At 39.6% G+C, this 22556-nt stretch overlaps 1 protein-coding gene across 2 annotated transcripts in view; it reads left to right on the plus strand.

The window, feature by feature from the left end:
• Window positions 1–775: 775 nt before the first annotated feature.
• LOC109031980 (uncharacterized) overlaps window positions 776–22556 on the plus strand; it is a 40210-nt gene continuing 18429 nt past the window's right edge. The window contains exon 1 of one of the 2 annotated variants that reach the window (XM_019043849.2): window positions 776–3109. The gene's annotated coding sequence lies outside the window, so the exon portion shown is untranslated. Of the gene's footprint in view, window positions 3110–9741; window positions 10538–22556 lie in introns of those variants that run through there. The other variant, XM_019043850.2, reaches the window with a different exon arrangement.

The following is a 22556-nucleotide window of genomic DNA, read 5'->3' on the forward strand; positions in this document are numbered from 1 at the left end:
ACTGGATAATCGGTTTTTTACTCAGCGCACATGAGGAAAGACTATGAAAGTTATACATTTTTAACCAAGAGTCGTCACCCAGGAGACGCCACATTTTGTGATACCTCATTCGAAAGATAATAGAAAAAGGAAATTTTTGGCGCAAACCGCAGGACTATTCGATCGATTGAGTAGACGGACTTCATCTCATAATATCAGGAAACGAATGGAGCAAGTACTGACAACTGAGGGAAATGTAAGCCTTGAGAGTTAGCTGCTAAGTCCATTATTGCGGCAGATATTAAGAAATATACCGACAACTATTGCCGAGAAAAACGGTAGACTCACTCATACGACAGTATTTTGGAGTTTTTTCCTATAAAGAATACGTTTCGGATATTTGAGAGGTCATCCACTCCATTTTGAGTGCTGAGAGGACTCCTCAATGTGATTACAAATTAACTTATTGCGGTAGACGCACGCACACGACAGTATGTTGGAGTTTCTTGCCAACGTGCGTTAAAAATTCAGCATGAAGCAGAAAATCTCGATACAGAGGGAAAATGTTCGTTCCATCATCGGACGTTAGCGAAAAACTCCAACTTACCATTGTAATTACGTTAATATAAGAAAAGAGAAACTGATGAAGTATTTCCATCACCATTTAAAAAAAGGGGAATCAGAATAAGTGAGAGGTTCCCTACCCATCTCCTATACGGTTGTGATCGTGTTCGTAAAAGAGGCCCTTCCTCGGTATGTACCGAGGATTATTCCCGTCGTCAGCGGCATCTAACTGTTTCTTTCTTCGGGAATAACGTTCCTGCAACAAAAAGGCAGATTATAAATAAACCATGGGAAACCTTTTAATACCTAAATTACATACAGGCTTATCCAAAAGTCACCTACCAGCCCTGTAACTTTTTTCCTACTTGAGATAGAAGTTTGAAACATTAGAGTGACAAGAGAAACTTACTTCAATATAGGAGTCGTCAGATGCCACTTGACAGAGGGTAGGAGAATTTGCAAGTATTGATGTTGCCAAAATTGCCAATATGCATCACTGCTGGAAGAAGAGTGTGAGTCTCCGCAATGACTTACTTTGTCTCGCTCCCCTAAGCGATACTGTTCTTGTTTTTCTTCGTAATTAAGTGTATAAAATAGTGCATCCTAATTTTTCTTTTGGCTGTGATCTTGAAGCCACGCTAAGGTAAACGCCGTAGTGATTCTGCTCGTCTGCAGGAACTTGCAGGCACTTTCGAGAGGAGTCTGAAGCGCTACCATTACACAAGGAGGTTCTTCAGGGTCAAATTGAAATTCCATTAAAAAGTAGGCAATCGAGTTTTTGTAACATCTGTTGACGTTTAAAAATTTGATGAATTTGGAACGCATCATGCCCAATTAATTATGGCAGTACCCCAATGAATCAGACATCCAACCCATATGTTGCGGTACTACTGCAATCAATTGGAAATGCTCATATCATCCAACAAATAGTATCCACAATGATTAGGGAGGCACTCCTGACACTATTTCCTCCGTGCAAGTTAGAATATAGTTGTTCAAAAATTTTGGACTTTTTAGGTTCCCTACTAACTCCATTTTCGAGCGGAAAAAATACGAAGGACCAAAGTATGAATCTTAAAATTGCAAACCGGGGTGGATCAAGGTAACACCGAAAAACTGTCTCATTCAATCGCATGTAGCAAAAAAGAAACCAGCCCAATTATAGTGCTGCTAATGCTGCTTCTTCAGAATTATCTTAAAACTCTCCGAGAATAGCAAATTGTTTTGACTTCCATCAAAAAATTGTCAATTCTAATGGAAAGTAATTGTGTACATGTTAATACTGTGCGTATTTAAGTATTTTAAGATGAAAGAGGAAGTTGCACGATTTTGAAAACGCTGCAACCGCGCTGCTTCCTTTTTGCTAAATGCGATCCAATTGAGGAGTTAGGTGCAAAAAGGGCACTTCTCGGTTGCTGTGTTCCGGAATCTCCATTGCTGATTTGTAATCTAGAGAGAATACTGTCGGGCGAATTTCTTGAATTTTTCGTTTTCAGCCGTGTGTAATCGTGGAGAAAATGCCACAAAAATTTCAACAAATTGAGTATATATGCTATAATTGGATCGCATTTAGCAAATAGGAATTAGCGTGATTACAGTGTTTTCAAAGTGGCGCAACTTCTCCTTTTCTTTTAAAAGGCTTAATTATGTACGATATTAAAATTAAAAAAATTATGTTCCTTTAATTTAAAAGTTTTCTGGTGGGTAGCCATAACTACTTGCTCTTCATGGAGAATTTTTAGGTAACTATGAGGAAGCAAAATTTTTACAACACTGCAATCGCGCTGGTTCCTTTTTCCTAAATGCAATCCAACTGTAACAGATTAAACGTCACAGTGGAAAAAAAAGAATCTCAAATTTGCCGTCAAGAAGTATTTCTTCTTAAATTAAGAAGTTTGCTGATTATTATAAGCTACTTTTTAGCTTAACTCAATCATTATTTTTCTTGTATCAAGAAAAAGTCAGCTTAAAGCAAGATAAAAAAAATTCTCGGCGGCAAATTCAAGAAAAATCAGGCTTGATCCAAGCTATTTTTTTTTCCAGTGCAGTTAATATTCTGAGACACTGCAACCAAGAAATGCCTTTTTGCACCCAGTGCTTCAATTACTGTTGTCATGATATGTTCAGTGATTTTTTTCCCCCTTTTTTCATTACGTTGACGTGTAGTTCCTTTGAAAGAAGTAAAAGGTAAGCACGGGTCGACGAACACGGGAGGTGGATAGTATCCTCCCCTGGGTGCGAGGGCGAGAAGGAGGCCAACATGGCGGCTATATAAGTAGCCGATTCGCCGGAGTGGTGAGAGTAATCGTGAAAGTGAACCGGGGGGCCCAACTCAGTGCGCAGCCGCGGCTCTATGAACCCTACTCCCATTCGAACTTGGACCTACTCCAGTGCTTGTGTTTCTCCGTGACGACCGCAACCATCGTACCCTTCTGTGATATCCAGTGATCCCTCTTGTGTCCATCTCGTATGAACGGAGTGCGCGCGCCTTCAATCTACTCTCCACGCAACCCCATCCACTCGCGTCTAATTCCTTCTTACAGTAGTTCTTCACATTCGCAGGAAGGTGAGTTACACAGATACTTTTTTTCTTTATTTGAGGGGCTTGAAGGACAAGGCGCATAAGTGCAGTAATTGCTAGTTCAAGAATTACGTGTTTAAAGTTTCAAAAATACACGGAGCCTTACGGCGGAAAGAAAGTTAAAACTCACTTTTTGATGCTTAAAAATCGGAGTGAAATAAAAATAATAATCGGCCTTTATTTTGCGAAATATCTTTTCTTTACATTTAAATATCATTGGCATACCCCATGGTGGGAATTTCCACCGTCCGGGGGAGGTTATTACTAATACCGCAGTTAAATAACAGTAACATTATAATACTAAAAGTATAACACCAAAATTACAAATACACGATCATTTACCAATATGCAGTTCTGTATAAATGGTGTGAAATTTAACATTTGTAAGTTAATAATTGAATTCTCTTACCAACCCTTTATCTATAATCCCAGGCATATTTACAGAACTTGGCTAACCTTTTTAAGTTTTCTTTTTTAAGGGCACTGAAATAAAAATTGGAGTAATGAAGCGAATTTTTTACAGAATATGCATTAAGACTAGTTTTATTTGAAATGATTAATAACTATTTTTTTTTTCAAAAACTGCACCTATGCACCTTGTCCTCTAAGGTCCGCATTTAACGTCACAAAATCTTGTAAAAGGAGAGAAAGAAAAAATACAGGGCTATTGACCCCCGTGAATTTGAAAACTCCAATCATATGATCTACTAATTTTCACCGTGTCTCATAGCATAGTTTACTTCAGGAACGTAACTTTATTCCGAGGTTGCATGATTTATTACATCAATTCGAGTTTTCACAAGAATATACCTGTATAGTTTGTCCACTATTTTTCTGATTCTTGCATGGGATCAGAGGAAAAATCAGTTGAATTTTCTGTTGGAAAATGCCCAAGATTCTCCTAGTAATAATGCAATTTGCGAGAACAAACTTGGCAACATTGAAATGCAGTTAGGTTTCTTCGACGAGGGATACGTTGATATGTCCACCAGGGAAAAAATAGGTGACTGTGATTCCGGCTGAATTGTCGGATAAAATTACCATTTGTAAGTAATCGCGGCTAAAATTCTTCAAAGTCTGAATCATGCAGACACGGTGAATTGCTGTCCAGCTACTACTTAAGTTGAGGTTTCAACTCCAATCAATTAAAATTAGTCTTTTTGTCCAAATTAATTGATGCTGGATCCTGAAAAATAAGGTCCAGCTCTCGATTAGTTATGATTCATTTTTTCCGTGTGCAATGATTCTTATTACGCTTATTTTAAAGCAAGTACGTGCGCGGCAAAATTACCTAAACGCGCCCTGAAATTTGCTTATACCATTGGTGGAGCTGTGTCTGAAATTATTCGTAGTAGCTGTTTTTTCTTCTATTTCCTAATAATGAATCGTTATCCGTCCGAAATACTCATCTTACCAGCGTATTTTTTCACCCTTCGATTGAGACTTTTTTTTATTTTTTAAGCGAAAACTACGACAACTGGTTGTCCAGTAAATCGTTAGTCTCGAAAAATTAAAGGTTTTTGGAGATAACAGTTTTATAATCAAATTAACTGGTGGCAACAAGAGTCGTTTCGAAAATATTATTATGCCTCCAATAAATTATATACCAAAATTTAAGTCGAGTCAAGCTAAAATCCATGAATTGAAGAAGGAAGGAATAGAAGAAAGTTGCCCTTCGCTTATTGACGAAATTATGAGATCACGGTCAATGCAAAACATACTCTAAACAGAAGAATTTTTTCGACGAATAGTAGATCCCTAATTATTGAATTCATTTCATAGAATCGTTGATGAGTAGTTACGCTGAAAGATAAATTGATAGGTAGGAAATTTGTCAAGAAAGGTTTAAATCGTCTCACAAAAATGCAATGGTTCTCATGCAAAGATGGTTAGATGTCCATTGATTGAGTTTATTGCCTGAATTACCGTATATTATTATTAGTTGTTGTCTACAATAGTAGAGATGGGATATTTAGTTATTTTTCATTTTGGTCTATCCGTGAAACAAAATATGATGTGACGGTTAAAATGACTCTCACTTTTTACCTAAACTAACATAATTAGAATTGAACACGCAATGTTACATCACGCGACATAGGAAATCTCTGTCCGAACATTCACTTTTAAGACACTCGTTCATCGCCAAGAACATGTAGGTAAAGTCGTTCGCTACTGGATATTGTTTCAAGTCAATCGCCAACGAAAGTTTGTTAACCGGAAAAAAGTAGTAGTAGAAAATAATATTCAGCCGGAAAATCCAAGTTTAAAGTTTTGAGAGGAAAAGGATGAGCCTTTTCGGTTTTAGAGGAACCAGTTTAACATTTTTTTAACTTAATCAGTGTTAGATCAATGGCTAAAAACAAAAAGGCACCTCAGAACACATTTCAAGGGTGTAAAAAGCCTCACGTCGTATAAATTATGAATTAAAAACTAAAATTTGGTTAAAATGAAGGAGCAAGTAGTTTTTACTTTCGTAAGTTGCTAAACCGGTAAGAGACTTCCTTGACGAATTTCATCGGTCTTTGTGTTCTTTAAATTTTTCAATTTGTTCCTGTAAGTACGCCTTTTGCTTTTCAACCTCTGGCCGCAACGTGACAACGTGCTCGACGCGACACTCGGAATCTTTTTTTTTTTTTTTTTAATCTTTATTTCATTTCTCCTACTTTACAGTATTAGGAAATTTTACTTGAACATCTGTTTACATAACTTAAGTCTAACTGGTGGATCAAGGATCCTAGTAATTACTAAATTAATGAGACATTAAAATAGCCTATGTGATAGCAGGTAATAGCTTATGTGATAGCAGGTAAATAGCTTATGTGATAGCAGGTAAACTCGGAATCTGCACGTAAACTTCTACCTGATAGGAGGGTAAAGCGTGAATGAACAACTTAAGATTCGGGTGCCCGGAATAAAAATATTGGCTTTTGGCGCGGAAACTTTCACAGGCGTTCGTTGTGAGCGTGGTATCCGAAGTGACAAATGCCCACGTATGAGGCGGAAAAGGGCCGTCACTGTCAATGTTATTTTCACAACGGTAATTGGTAAATGCACTGCACTTCGCGTTGTAGTGCGGTTGAGAAGCCATAAAATTGTACACGAACGAAATTTCGACGGCGTCAGGTTCCAAATAAATTAAGTCAAAAAAATGATGGAGCCACAGACCGATTTCCGACTTTTCGTCCTTGCAAACGGTCACAAGCCCCAGCGACTGAATTTTTCGATACCACGACTGTGTAACGTGAAATCGGCTCGTACAAATATCGGGCCGGGTATTTTTTTAACTGCGGAGTGAAAAACTGTTTCTAAATCTAAAACGCACTCAGTTTATTTAAATTCTGGGCACCGTTTATGGATAAAATCAAACACTTTGTCAAAAGCTGCGGATTCTTTATTCGGGGGGATCGCAAAAATCGCAATTCGGCGGAATTTACCAGCGTCCGCAAGGAAAATGTTTTAATTGTGAACTGGAATTGAACGTAAAAACATAATTAAGTTCAATCGTTTTACGAAGGAAAAATAAATTTTGCGAAAGAAAAGCGCATCATACGTGTATAAAGTGCACCATAATAAAGAAAAACGTAAGCAATATCAATAAACAAAAATTGAAAAAAATAGAATCGCTTCTCGCCTTATAAAATGGTGGATCTAAACATGAAGCAAAGCGGGGTCCTACACATGGCACGGTGAACGCTCAAAATTTTTTTTCTGCTGCAAGTCTAACATTTAAGGCTCTGAGAGTAATTGGACTGCATTTTGCAATTTGGACCTATAAATCTCGGCCCGGTTTAAAAACAACGTATGTGCCATTAGTTTCCCTATGCACATAAATGTTTTTTTTTCAGATGAGCCAGAATTTATAGGTCCGAATTGCAAAATGCAGTCCAATTGAGGCCTAATATCGGAGTCTTCAACTCCACTCTCCCTTCTGCAAACCCCCTTCTTTTTCTGGATGCGGCACTAGTGTCTCCGCCTCCATTTTTCTACCACTTCTATCCATCGGGTATTCCTTTTCCTTCGTTTGATAGAACTGCTGTTCTTCGCAGAGGTAAATCGCTCACGTGGAGCAATGATCCAAAATTTTATTACATATCAGATCTGCTTTATTAACTCGTCAGGTTTCTGATCGAAGAAGAAATCCCGTGTCGGAATATCGTTTTAGTTGAATAACCATTCATCGAACGCAACGCAGATTGCGTCGCTATCGAAATTGCATCATCCAATTATTGTGTATTCGTAACGCAGGGAGCTGAATCCAACCGTCATTTTTCAGCGACTTTTTACCTCGTTAGTTTTAAATGCCGTTTCTTTAATATTATATCGATAAGGTCCAGTTACGCGATCAAATTGGGCCTCTCATTGGTCGCATCCTCACCTCAGGTCTTTTTCCACCAATCAGAGCTTCAGTTTGATGCCTCAATTTGATCGTGTAACTGGACCTCAAGCAATAACGAGGGGTTTGACAAATTTTTTCAGCTGGTGAGAGTTACAGCTGTACTCCGAGCGTGATTGAAATATGCAGAGGACCAAGTTCCTCTGCGTTATAGTTCTATGATCGGTGCCATCCTTGATTTAGAAATACCTTAATAGAACTACACTCTTATTTGAACTCTTTCACAATTTATCTTTTTCAACCTCACTTATTCTTTTCGAAGTATAGCATAATGTGTGATAGAATTTTCTGTTCTATTTCCTGCCTCATTGCGTACTTTTTGGCTCTGCTGGTCCTCCCCTAGGACCCCTTCCGTCGCTTCGTTCACCGCTTCCTCTTTACCCTCGTTGGGCAGATTAAAGTGTTCCTGGATGATATTGCCTATAGCGTTCGTCCGATTATTTGTAAGACTCGCATTTAGATGTGCTCAGTGCCGGGTTTCCGTGCGCCGCACCGAATGCAGTTGTGTTGCCTGATGTACCTACCCCCGGCGACCCGTCGTTGAACGTATCATAGGAAATATCATCGCCCTAGCTTTTTATCGCCTCTGTTTATTTTATTTCCTTCTTCAGCATTTGCATTGACACCGCCTGGCTACCCAGTCTTGAATGGTCTTTGGTCCTAAAAATAATAATACCTAATTAGAAAACGCGTCCTTTTATCAGCTGATTTTGAAATTCGCGAGTTGCTCGGCCGATAACGCACAATGCAATTTATACTCTGTTGGTAGACCAGCCGGCTGATTCTTGAAATTTGTAAACGAAGCTACAGACGAAAGAAGACATAGGGAATATGGAGCGATCCTATCGGTTGAAATGGGTGGTTCTTATATAGACTAAGAGGGTAAATGATGGATTAACTACAGGGTCTCTCGTGGGTTGCCGTTAGTTAGTCTATCGCGTACCTCCTTTGTCCATTGCAACCACCCGCTTCCACCAATAGGATCCATCCCTTTGTTTTCTTTGTCGATAGCTTAGTTTATCAATTTCACCGATCAGCCCGCTGCGAAGTGTTCTTCACGGTGAGGTTAGTTTCCTGATTGAATCTCGGGAGGAGTCGCATAATGGAGTTCTTTCGAAAACTGAATCTAGTTTCAATAGACGCGAACGGTTCAGATTTATTTTTTGTCAAAAGTTGGTGTAAAGCAAATTTCGCATCGCAATTTTGTATCCTGATTATGATGACATATAAAAATTCATTTGATTTTTCTAGAAATTACCTTTTGCGAACTGCTAACTGGGCGTTTTTCGTCCCAAAAATGACTTGAAAATCACCGTATGTTCTGGCACTACAAGTTCAATGCTGAGTTTTCGTGCAGTGAGGTTTCTTTTTCTGCGGACTGTTGCGTTTAGACTTCCTCTGCCCATTGGCGGATCAGTAAATTTGCAACATTGTTTTTCCCCCACTTAAACCAACGGAAACGCATAGATTCTGGGGAGGGGGGGGGGCAGGTGCTCCGACAAAAATCGATTACCTAGCTTAGGTTTGAATGGAGGGAATCCGGTGTTGCCAGATTGGGCCCGCCTTTGCGTCCCATCCATTCACCATGACCCATCGTTGGGATTACAACATCAAATGTTTGATTTTGAGTGAACTGCCAATTAAGCGCGCCAATCCGTGTCGAAAGCCGCTTGCTGTCGAAACTCGGAGTCAATCTTCTCTCCTCGGACGTTAGTCTCCTTTGCGATACCCGAGTGTATGCCCCTTTTTTCTACGATTCCTAACCCAAATAGTCTTTTTCTCGGATGAGCGTATTGCTCTATCATGAGTCGGTGATTATCGCGAAAGCACAAGAGCGTTCACTTTGAACGATGACGCGACAGAACCGGGAGCTGAACGACCGTTAAATCCATCGTGGTCCATCGCGGCCTTCCGCGACCTTGAGAGGAGCCGCAACAATCACCGTCTGTTGATGTAACTCCTTTGGAAAATTGTCGAGCTAGCAGACTTAATCAAATTAGGGCAAGTGTACGTAATGCACTTAGTTCTAGCGTGTGCCCACAATAGCTATATTGACTTCACCATCACCATTATTTTATCGTCCCTCTACTTTCCACCCGATTGGACCGCGTTAAACAGAAAGGAACCAAGCCACATCAGCTGTTGCCAAATTTAACTGGGCAATTTAATTTTTTACGTGAAAACGGTTGTGCGGATTTTCGTGCAAATTTCAGTGAATTTTCGATACAGCACGAAGCCAATATCTTAAAATTTTCAAAGGAATCCGCACAAACGTTCTCCCATAAAAAATTAAACTGCCCATTTAAATTTGGCAGTAGCTGATGTGGCTTGGTTCCTTTCAGTTAAACGCGGTCCAATTATTGTACTGCGGTGGAAAGGAAAAACGCCGTATGAACATTCCAGAGTTGCCGAATTCCCCGGATAAATCTTAAATTTTTTCTAGGAAAGTTTTTCACTATTTTCCCTTGAAATTTACAGGTATTTTAGATCATCTGCGGCAAACAAAATCGTCTGAAAAATTTGAAAAAAGAATCCAACTCTATTGAGATGAAAACGTGGTCACTGAAATTTAGATGGCTCCTCTCAGCTGCCCATTTAAATTGTCCCCTCAAATCTGACAACTTCCTCCTGATCCTTCACTTGACGCGAGGCGGCACGCACCTTCACCCTTTTGTCATTCTCGTTAGTGCTAATAATCCATGACGCGTCCTCAGAGGGCTAAGTATAATCGGACGTGTTTATGCTAAAAGGAACTATGTGCATTGGGTTTGCATGAGACATAGTTCCTTTTAGCACAAATACGTCTAATTAGTCGAAAATGAGCGGCGTGGCGAGTGGAAAGCGCGTCAGGAAAATTGCCCGCTGTTTTCCTCTTTCTCTTTTTACTTCCTTCATGGACGCACGCATAAGTAAGTTCTGAGATTAACTCACGCATCCTGTGAACAGTGTCCACGAGGAAGTGAAACGTAAATTGTGACTTATCTGCTCCGCTCGCGGCCTGTGAAAAACCTCGTTTTAAGGTAGTTATTTGTTTTATATCGATGACTCAAGTAAAAAAAACATGCATTGCAACGTTGCAAACAGTTTTTTTGAAATTTTCTATGGGTTTTTTCTCCATCTCATTGAAAAATATACATACACGGAAAATAAAAAGAATTGCTGATTCAGCAATTCAATTGCTAAAAACAGTGAGTGCAATGTTTCAACGCAGATTTTACAACAAAAAAATGCTACTTTAACCACCCCCGTGGTTAAATTAGTTTACAATGTGGTTAAAGTAGCATTTTTTTGTTTTAAAATCTGCGTTGAAACATTGCACTCACTGTTTTTAGCAATTGAATTGCTGAATCAGTAATTCTTTTTTTTTCCGTGTAGAAATTTTCATGTGCGTGTGTCCGATTTTAAATTTTCCTTTTACAAAGATAAAACCCTCTTGCAGAATTTCAAACGGCGCAGAAATCAGCGTTTTTTGCCCCTCTAAAAATTACTTAGTTCCGCCCTCACTTTTAAGGCGCACAATTACCGTGTTCAAAAGTGCCATGTAGAGGAGTGCCATGTATATAATTGCTTTTTCAATTTTGCGGGGAAATATTACTTAAAGCATCCTTAGAAATGGCCGTCTCAAATTTTCGTTCCCCAACTTTTTTTTAGGTATTTTGGGATTTCCGTTGTGTAATTGGACTTCATTTTGCAATAAGGAACGACAAATACTAGTTCGTCCGCAAAATTACCTATGCATATTGGGAAACTAATGGCACATACTTTGTTTCTAAACGGAGCCATATATTGCAGTTCTTATTTGCAAAATGTAGGCCAATTGGGCTGTTGCAACATAATACGAAAGAAACCGTATAGTATTTTATCCAAAAGTCGTTCCTGTAAATGCCTTGAGACAGTTTTTTCTGTGTTCTTTACAGCTGTGTTTTAGCCTCTCAGTTGGTGCCCTTTAATATTATCAAGTTCACCAGGGTTTGACGAACAAAAATAAAAGGAAGCAAGACAACAAGTTACTTTTTTATACCTTGCATAAAAGTTGAATGTGTCATCTTAGTTTTGAAATCTATGTCACTTGATCCAAATACGTACATCTCAACAATGCCTCCCATACTTCATCATTGTTATCAGGAGCCTGCTTCCATAGCACAGCTCATCCCACGGAGAAAGAGCTGATCGTCAGTTCATTCACCCGTTCAACATAGGCAAACCAATCGTTTTAACTGCATAATCTAAAGTTACCTGTGGAGCAATGTTTGTTGCCTTGTTACACATATTCACGGGATTAGCAAAGTTTAGGAAACATCCCTCATGAACGCAACGCTGAGCATGCGGTTTTTTTTTTACAATTTTCTATCGCCAGTAACTGTAGATTATATACACCTTTTGACTTATTGCTATAATATTGGATTCAAGTACTCCACTCTACTAAAAAATCGAAGGAATCGTTCTCCAAAGATACAGCAAAATTCATATAAAGGAGGTTACTATCAGCAATGGAGACTATGACCAATAAATTTAAGAGCTGCAGTTAAGAAATGACAGACTCGGGGGAAAGGTCGTTTTTTCCAGTTTTCGTGTATAAAATTAAGTGAAAATCAAGTTATCAGTTCGGCGCGTCGCACTCTGTCAAACACTTGCTCCTATAACGCTCTGAACAAGTGTTAGGAGATAGCTCTCATAGATGATCGAGTGTAAGGCATGCGAATTTGGACCAAAAATTGTTATACTCTCGGGCCACTGGATGTCTGTTTATTGAGAGAAACTGCCGCATAATGTATTAGCAACACTTGCCTGCCGTGCTAAGGAAGAACGACGTATGAACATTCGAGAGTTGCCTAATTTCCTTCGATAAAATGTTTATTTTTAAGGAAAGTTACGAATATTTTTCCTTGAAATTTTCAGGAACTTTAGGTGAAATTGCGAAAAAAATTATATTAAAAATTAGAAGGAAAACATTCATAAGTTTACCAGAATTTTGTGTTTTATCAAAGGAAATTAGACAATGCCTGAAGGTTCATACGGCGTTTTTCCTTAGCACGGCGGTGTTGGTGCCTAGATGCCTGTCAGGTTTTGAATTTCCAGGCTTCATTTGCTCCCATTTATTCTGCAATTTTCATATCCAAACTTCTTTTTGTATCGAATATCTCTTTATTTGGTGTCTTTTTATATGATATGGAAGTGGCAATTATACGGAATGGGTAAAGAATGCGTGATATTGTTTCATAAGTGGGGAATACCCATTTGAAAATTTTGATAATTTAGTAGGGTGTCCTGGCTCCTATCTGGGGAATCGGGAGGTCGTAGTCCCCCAAAAGTTTTTCCCCTCTATTAATAGTCCAGACCGGAACATGCTTACTCAAGAATTGAAAAAGCTATGGCATATTGAACGTTTCGTTTGTCCAACCCGGTATGTTTACTTTACACGAAATGTGTTTTAAGTATGTGGCCATTCCCTCTTGAGCTCAAAACTCGTATTTGTGAGTGAGGGGTGGCGCACAGTGGATCGAGTCAATAGGAAAGGTCGGACAAAATTTGGAATATAAGAGCTTAAAACTCCGTTTATACCAAAATTTTGAGGTTCCTAAAGTGGTTCCATCGGTTTCTTGGTGAAATTTTGGTGTACAAGCACCCGTTAAAATATAACTAAAACATAAAATTTTGCAGTTTTAGTCAAAAATGTTACACCCGACCTCTCTAATCGACTCGATCCACTGTGTGGCGGTACGTTTTGCTATCTTTTAATTGACACTATAACCGGCGAACGAGCAGCACATAGCACCTGGCAATTTTATTATGGAACAATTCATAGGTGTAAAAGTATGGAGACCTCTGCACCGGTCGCCCGTTACTTGATGATGTGTGCGGAGCAAAATTAGATCAAGAGGGCGTGGTCATCGGCGCTTGAATGAGAGATAGTAGAAGTTCAAGCAAATTATGGAACCACGGTTATGACACAATAGTGACGTTGAAAGCGAGATAAATAAAATAAAAGGTGCACGTGAATTCCCGAGCTTTCTTAGCCTGCGAGGGCGTGCGGCCGGGTAGTGGGACCCGTGTGGCGCCGCTCCTAAGGACCGTTTATCGGTCACTTGGAGAAATTTTTCGGTTCGGATTGAATCATTGTGTAATGACTTCCGCCCAGCTCTTGCGTCAAGAAATTCATTACACCATTGATTATTGTCTTGAAGTAGCACTTTGGAAAGTACGCAATTAACTTGTCTTTTACATTGATAGTTTTGCGAGTATGAATTAAAGTAAAGCAAATTTTTATTGAAAGTATAACAGATTTCGTAATGAAAAATACGCATCATGTAGCAACAAATTGGTATGGGAAAATATCTACTTGCTTTGCCGCATACATTTTTTAAACCAATTGTAAGTGAAATAATTTTAAGTAACCTCCAATATCTTTGATGAGGCAAAACGTGGTCAGGGAAGTAGAAAGTTGCAATTCTTTATTCAAAGCCTTGACAAAACACGTAAAATTCTCTGCCTTTTACCAGCCGCGGAACATGATTATTTCTCAATTTGCTTCTTAAATTGCTGTGAAAGCGATTCAGGGTCTCAATAGCGCAAATAGTGTTGAAATCAATTTTTGAGCTTGTGGCGACCTCACTTTTCCGAGATACACCTTTCAAGTCTGCCTTTTTTCAATTCTTTATCGTGTTTTACCCAAGTGCCTCTCAATGTAAGAACACCACGGTAGTCATATTCATCAAATGCAAGATAAAATGGAGATGAAGGGAACTATTTGTTTAGTTAGTATCTTGTGTCCACTTTCACGAATCAAATCTCGGCCAAATAACCGAGATTCGCCTTAGAAATTCCTGTGGAGGCTGTTTCTTAAATGTTGTATTGGTTCTTAAGAAATCATCAAGAAAAAATGACTGAGAGATAAAACAACAAAATCAGTTTTCTTTTTTTTTTTTTGTAATTGAAAGAAATGAGAAGTTCCATCTCCGATCTTTCTAGGAAAGTTAATTTTTCTTTCATTAAGAGACTGCCCAAACTCCAATGCCGGTTCACAAAGAGCTGTGGCAGAAGGTCTGAGGATAGTTATGTTGTGACCCATCAGTTAGGCAACAAAAGGCTTCCTTAGTTTCTGATAAGCACCAGAGCCGGAAAAAACTTGTGCCATGAAATTTCTCAAGATGTCCTTGAGTAATTGAGGAGTAATTAACGCAGGACTCTCCTTATTTTTCTCACCAGTGTACTTTATCGAGAACTCAACGGTGTAGGTTTCTCAGAAATTAGGGATTATGTTCATCCATCGTATATCAGTGCGTAAAACTGTGCTGATCCCAAGAGCACTGACCTATGACACGAGGAGTATTCGAGAAGGATCGAACCTGCGGCTGTTGAACGGGCAGACTTGAAAATATTGTCACGATCGCCTATGTGCGCTCGAGATAGTGGCCCTTAATTGCGCAACGTGAATTTCCTATTATCGCTCGCGTATAAACCGGCGGACCCGTTCTTTATTGGCCAGCATTTATCGATCGATGATACTTTGTGACATTAGGATAAGACGGCGCGATATCGCTTCGATGCGCCGCGACCTAATCTGATGCCTTTGATAGGCGCAAGATCCATCGATGAAAATATCGATATCGCAAGAGCGTCAGGATAATAAATGTCCCGCAGAGTACGCTCGCATGATAAAGCGTTCTACCTCGGTGCCGTGGCGTGCTTTGCGACGTATCGATTGATCTGTCATTTAAAGCCATGGAAAAGGATCGATAAACAGGGTGCTCCAACGAACACTCTAATGATCGATTCTTTACCGTGGCTTCAAAGGGGGAAATATCGATAATCGATCATTCACGCCTCGCCACTGTTCTACCTAATTCAATGCACTAAAAACTCGCGGTGGCGTTCGTCCTATTTTTGCCGCGGTTCGACTTGATCGCGGTCAACAGTTCAGTGAGGAGAAGTTCATAGGTATGGGAGTTGTTTCTCGGGCGCCGGGCGGTTAAGTTAAGGAGAAATGAGGCGAGTCTTGCCACCAGATAGCTGATAACATCAGCTCTGCCTTTCTACCCGTGCGTTAAAGTCGCCAAGTTGTCTTGTCGCACTGCCTCATTTAGGCCTGCGTCTTGATAACGAGATGTGCTGTAAATCGATAAATCCAGCGTGTAACGGAGGGTTGCCATGAGGGCAAAATGCCACCATCGGTTTCGGAGTCTGTTTCATAGCTTCTATTTTCATGGTTGGCCTTTAGAAATGCGCACTATAATTTCCAATTCACTCCATATTTTCCCACCTTACTTCCTCTTTCACCGAAAAATAATAACGTCCTCTCTAGAGAGAATAATTGCATGGCATCAAGGAATTGTTCAAGTATTGCGTAAGGTGTTTTGGCCGAATTTACTCCTCTCTCCCCCCCCCCCCCCCCACTGGAAAAAAAAACACATTGGATCTTGAGTCCAGACTCTTTAAAACATCGACAAGAAAAAATACTCTTGATTCAGTCAGATTTAAGCTTAAATCAAGAACCAAGGCTCCTAATTTGAGCGGATTTTCTTTTGATTTAAGCTTAAATCTGATTGAATCAAGAGTCCTTTTTCTTGTCAATGTTTTCAAGAGTATGGGCTCTGGATCCAATGTGTTTTTTTCCAGTGCATATTTTTAGTAACCATCGGAAAAAGCCTGGAAAATGGATCATCGATAAAAATTCATTTTTTTTAAAAAATCGGTGCCTTGCACCAGACTGGACCCAAGTTCCCCCTCCTTGTGAGATCTCATGTGAAAACCTGAAACCCTCTCCTCCCCCCTTAACTCACTGACGTACTACTCCTCTTTCCGTAATGTTTCATCAGTGTGAAGTATACGCACAACACATTTCAAACCGTCAATTTGTTTCTATTTTGTCTCAAAAAATGATGTAGAAATTTCGAGACGCAGCATTTTAGACTTAAATACCTACATTTTAGCTTTCAATGATTTACCTACTTTAGCTCGTGTTTGATACAACGATAATAATGCCTGCTCATGATCATACTTAATACTTACGTCCTATGACAAGGCAAAATAATACAATTTGGAACGAGAATGAAAGAGTTCAAATCAGAAAATTATTCATGTAATTGTTTGCGGTCAATAACTCCGTTTGATTTATTCACACCGACTTTCTTCAACCACCTGCAGTTTTATTGCTTCTCCTGTTCCAAAACCTCTCACCACGCTAGCCGTTAGTGTATCAGCCCTGAGGTTGCTGTGACATTTTGTTGAGGAGTATTAAGTTACATATATTCCATTTCAGCCGATATAACGAGAGATAAATGGCGCAATGGTCCCGCCCATAACCTGCTTGAGCACCACAAATTAGGGTCACTGACTGAGTATTTTAAGATTTGTCTCACACGCATCGTTTATTCCTCGTCATTGCATGTCACTCCTTGTTTCGAAATATTAATTTAATCAAAGTCCTTTAATGAGCTTACCTCATAAAAATTTGAATTCCTGCATCAAAACGTGGTGGACGTGTCTTGGGAAATGGGGCTAATTGTTCATATAAGCGGTAAATCCCGAAACTCACCATCAGGTCAAATAATGAATCAGTCTCCGGCCTCAAATGACGTAATCAAGAAGTGTTAATCAAAATTATTGAAGCTGGAAAATACCTCCTTTTGTCTTCTTCTTCAACAGATAATACATGGATAAAAAGAATTCGTGTGTGTGTGTGTAATGCGCTTGTCTGAAAGCAGCAAACTTCCTGCACTTTCCTGATTATTTTCTCTAGAAGTGATCTGAGGGCGAAGAATCGTAAAATCCTCAATTTGTTGGAATAAACACATTGAGTACATAAACTGGGATTCATTTCTTGAGTATTTTCATCGTTGTGTTTATTTCTCGGTAATTTTATCATAATATTAGTCATACGATTCCATGATAGTTAACTAACAAATTTTCCCTTCTTTTTGTCATCTGAAACGCGTATTGATCTCCTGTTCGGTCGCGAAAAATTAATGTATCGGGGTGAATTTGACTGCGTTGTTCATCATGTTTAGTTGACATCAAATCCAAGCTTTAAAACTCACCTCTCTTTTTGTTAACAATATTTGTTGCTGCCACTTACTCTGTTTATTTCTTTATGTACGAAATCATGGCTTGCGCAGTCCACCCTTGGGTTGCTGCCTTGTATCTTTCCGCTGTTAATTTGTTTTGAGGGGAAAATTTCTTCACCCCTTGATGGATGCATTTTTGGACACATGTATTTTTGAATGGTATTTTGCCGCTCCCTCTCAGCGCTCGTAGTTAATACATACTGCAAATCTAAGGAAAATACGTGAACGTTTAATTCGAGTACATGACATTAATTTTCTATCTCACATGAATTCTTTCTTCTTCACTCTACAATCCCCAATCATTTTGCCATATTTATTTATCAATCTTTTCTCACCATTCTGTAGACATCGAGTAGTGTATCTCCGAATAAATTTTGCGCGTCAGTATCATCAGTTTTCCTTGTAAAATTCATTTGCACGACCTTTAAAGTGCGGCTTCCGATTCTGTATCGTACAGAAAAACAGAATTAAAATTGACATTTAGAGACTGTCACCGCACGCAATTAAGTGATAGCTTGTATGAAGGTAATTGCACATTTCGAGCCAATGAATCAGTCTCGGATCTAAATCACCTCACAATCAAACCGTATCAAACTACGACAAAAGATTGTCCCTGTGTCTAAGGGGAAAAATATAAATCTAAATGCGCCATTACTCGGAATGTTTCATGAAAATATCAATTAAAAAATAACGATTAACGATGACTGAGCGCACCTATTACACGTATTTGAATTATCTCTGTTACGACTAGAAGGTCTATTGTGAGGAGGAGAATTCTTATTTCTATTGTAACTGTGGGAATATGACTTGTTGGAAAATTTTTGCTCTTGTTTGTTCCCATTCTTAAAATTTATTTTTTCTTCTAACGCTTGAATTTTGAGGTTTGAATAATGGAGTGTATAGCTTATGATACTTTACTTTTAAATTGTAGACTAATCGATAGCAAAACAAATGTTCATCTTCTGCAAAGGCTATAATTGAAATGCGTGTTGTGATTAAGCAATTGTTCGATAATATTTGCATAGAGACATTGAAGAGATAAATTGTTTCCAAAAGTACCGAAATTGAGATCGGAATTGAGACTTGCATTTTTTCCATCACCACCATTTACATCCATTTTTGAACAGAGTCTACTATCGAAATTTTTAGGACAACGGAAATAGTCTTCACTCTCATTGTATTCAAGGGCATATTTTCCTTTGACGACGGTTTGAAGAAGAAATTAATGAGGTAACTTTCTGCAGCAATAAAAGGCGCACTGCGCAGGCTTCTAAAACAGCTGGGATGAATTTACAGCGAGCCGAGACTAAGACTAACTTTCCTTTCCTCCCATTGGCTGGGCTCGCAGAGTAGGTAATCTCATTGATAACATGTTCCCAGCCAGTAAGTGAAGGATGAAGAATGTAGCCGCAAGTCCACGTCTGTCTCACTATCAACAAGTTCAGTGTCATTAAATGGAGTGAAGTGGATAGCTGAGCAAGGCAAAGCCAGCAGATCGACCCGAGATCATGCGTGAACCTGAATGTAAAACGCCGCGATATTACGCACAGTCCGACTCGTCTGGCAGGAGTTTTACTTACATCATATGGACGCATTTCTGCAATAGCGCTGTGGTAAGACAAATTCACCTTCGGGTCAAACTAATTCGCCCTCAACACTAACTGCCACATTGTCCGTTACATTTATTTAGTTTCGAAAAAGTGGCGTCGGTACAACAGCCTCAATCGCGTCAGCTCGTGAAAATAAATTAAAATGTGAAATTTCGGGCTCGTTTGACAATGTAAATACTCCCGGTATGATTTATAGTGTCCTCTCTTTCTTGAAAACGTTCGAAAGCAACATAAATAAACCTGTTAAGGTTAGAAATCGTCTGTTCAATTCAAAACGTAAACAAGCATGATATTCGTTGGAGTCGTCAATCTTCTATATTAAATTGCGATTAAAGCGTTCCGCGTTCAGTTTATATTTTTACGAAAATCTGTGAACTTACTGCTTACTTCTATAGTTCGTGTTCTCCCGTAATTTCAAAAGAATATCTCAAGTGTTCGGACGCCGACATCGGTTGGTCCAGTGGTTAGCGCAACTGATCACAGACCTAGATGTCCCCAAACGGAACTATGTGCATTATGACGTGAGCCCTGTTATGCATATATTCTTACGGGTCTCAGGGCTCATGTCTCAATGCACATAGTTCCGTTTGGCAGAAATAAGTCCATATTATCGAAGCGCCAGTCAACCTGGAGCCCTGATCCACTGTTAAACATCTGACACTGAAGGCTCGGATAATTATTACCCGTCTCGCGTTTGACTGTTGCAACTCTGTAATGTAGTCTCAAAAGTAAAAGTTCATGCGCCATGCGCGTCTCTCTCTCCCCCCGACACCCATCCACGCTGTTGCTCTCAACTCAGGTTGACTTTAACCCTGATGCTTTCAGGTGTTAAATGTATACAGTCTTATCCGATGGGAGCACAGGGACCAGGGGGGGGGGGGGGCAAGGGGGAACAGGGGCCACCGCCAAACCGAACAACATAGAGATAAGTACAGTGGAAAATGTAATAATTGAAGTATAATGAAATAAATTGCCTTTGGGACAAGCCCAAGCCATTGTCTTTGTGTTGGTCTCTAACTTAGAAAAATTCGTCTAGCTGGTCTGAGACGCAATCAAATGGCTTTCGCCGTTTGAGTCGCCTCAAACCCTCGTTGTATCTCGTGATGAGATCTTTAGCCGATCGATTCGGATGGTTAGCAAGCCTCCGTGCGTACCTGATCGACAGGTTTTTGATAACTTAACAAACAATGAACGAACTCTTTGGTGTAATTTTACGACAGACCGACTTTGGTTCGCCGGTTTTCTTTCCCGCTCCATCGTTCTTAAAAATATGTTCTAGTAAGGACGTAGAATTGATGAACTTCAGCACTTACGTGCAGGGACAAACGATGGATGGCCGGTGGTTTGAGCTGATCCAGGTCACGAAAGGTTAAGACAGTGGTGGGATAGTTAGGTCGCATATGGCTGTTGTTGGGAGCGATACAGCACGCTTGGGTTGCAAGTGGGAATGCTCTGCGAAAAAGGGCCTTAACGGGCGTTCGTAAATTATGTTTTGTCCACGCACTTAAATATTGCACAACGTACACATAATGTGCAATTTGATGACCTATTACCTCTTTGATACCATGTCACATTTTTTCTCCCCCTGCTCTCACAAGCTTGGACGATTTCTTCTCGTTTTTCGCTCATTTTTCAAGTATGTGCATTTCGAGATTCATTACTCGCATTCATTATTGTGCATTCTGCACGGACGGGATTTCGAAATTCGAAATTAAGTTTCCAGAATTTAAAAATTAAATGCGTTCAGTCGTTATGTTTAAAACTATCGCCACATCTCACGTATAGTCAGCCCCCTTTTGAACTGAAATCGTTTGCATGGCTCTAGGACACTTTCGCTTGCAACGCAGAAATGCAAGTTTTAAGTTGCCTTCTTCAACACTCAATTTCGAGAGTAGCCATTGAGTCCACATTGAAACACAACAAATTATTAGCGGCACTAAATTTTTTCGGCGCAGAACAAAAGGTATTTTTTGAGCATGACATCAATCATCATTTGACTTTTTTGCAAAGTCAACGTAGTTCTTGTCAATTAAACTCGGCCCCCTTAAGCCGTAAACGAAAAACCAAACAAGCAAACCCGGGCATCCATTTTACGAGGCTTATTACCAAACTACCAGACACCTCCGCCTATCATTAATTTTACTCTTTCGGCTTTTTTGGATTTAATTCTGTTTCCTTAGTTATATCACAATATGAAAGTGCTCACTGTTTTTGGAACGACTGGTGATGAGACATTTGGCCCCAAAAAAACGATAAAACTGTCGTGGAAATTTTTTTTTTTGTACATGAATATGGCTGGTAAGCCAACAAATATGCCAACCCTACCAATCGTTATTAATAAGCTCAAGCGTGTTTACGCCGTCCAGTGGCGTGGCGTGCTTTGTGATATATCGATTGTTATGCCATTTAAACCTATGAAAAAGGATCGATAATCAGTGTGTTCGCAGCGAACACCTTAATAATTGATTCTTTACCATGGGTTTAAATGGCAGAAGAATCGATACATCGCAATTCACGCCACGCCACTGACGCCGTCTGATTGCAATTAGTCTTTCGAATACCCCGGCTAATACTTTCTTATCAGTGGTTGAATGGTTGCTTGACGAGGGAAAGATTCAACACTGATATGTTGTGAATATATTAAATTTCCCCCTTTTAGCAGCTGCTCAAACAACTACTTTGAATGTTCCAATGCCCCTTAATTACTTTTTGAAGAAGATATTGTTTTCCGTAGTCCGTATACCGCTAAGGTGTCCAAGTTTGAGTGTCTGTGTTTCCGAGCTGGAGATAGTCTTCGACGAGATCGTTTATGGTCTGGACCGGACGAATATAACCAAAATTTCGATGAAATAAAGGAAATTAAGCTGAAATTTTAAAATATTCAAATGCAGTTAAGACGAGCAAGAAAAAGTGGATTCTCCAGTACAAGCGTCGGACACACGAATTTTGCTCTAGTATCCTACGTATGCACTCGTGAAAGCTATCTCTCGCCTTCTCTTGTTTGTTCCGTTTTGCAGTTCGCGAAACTGGCCATATGCGCTTTCATTGGCTTTTGATACAGCTCTATCTTTCGCCCAAGTGCTCATTAGGCTTCTGTTTTAAATATCGAAACTAAACCCTCAACATGAATTTCACCGCCACTCGACATGCGATTCGGCCGTAAAAGCACTCACACTCGCGCGATACTTCATTTTCTAGTTTAACAATGTCAAGACTGCATTTAAATTTAATTTGAGAGATAGAGGAAACATCTCTCTGCAGACCCTACGTGGCGTAATCTTCACTTTCGCAAGGATCATGGAATTTTTATTTCGCACTTTGGAGCTCTTGTTCAGCATTGTTTAGTTCTGTGTAGCACCGTAGAA

Source organism: Bemisia tabaci, chromosome 5 (genome assembly GCF_918797505.1).
Source record: "Bemisia tabaci chromosome 5, PGI_BMITA_v3".
Lineage (NCBI taxonomy): Eukaryota > Metazoa > Arthropoda > Insecta > Hemiptera > Aleyrodidae > Bemisia > Bemisia tabaci.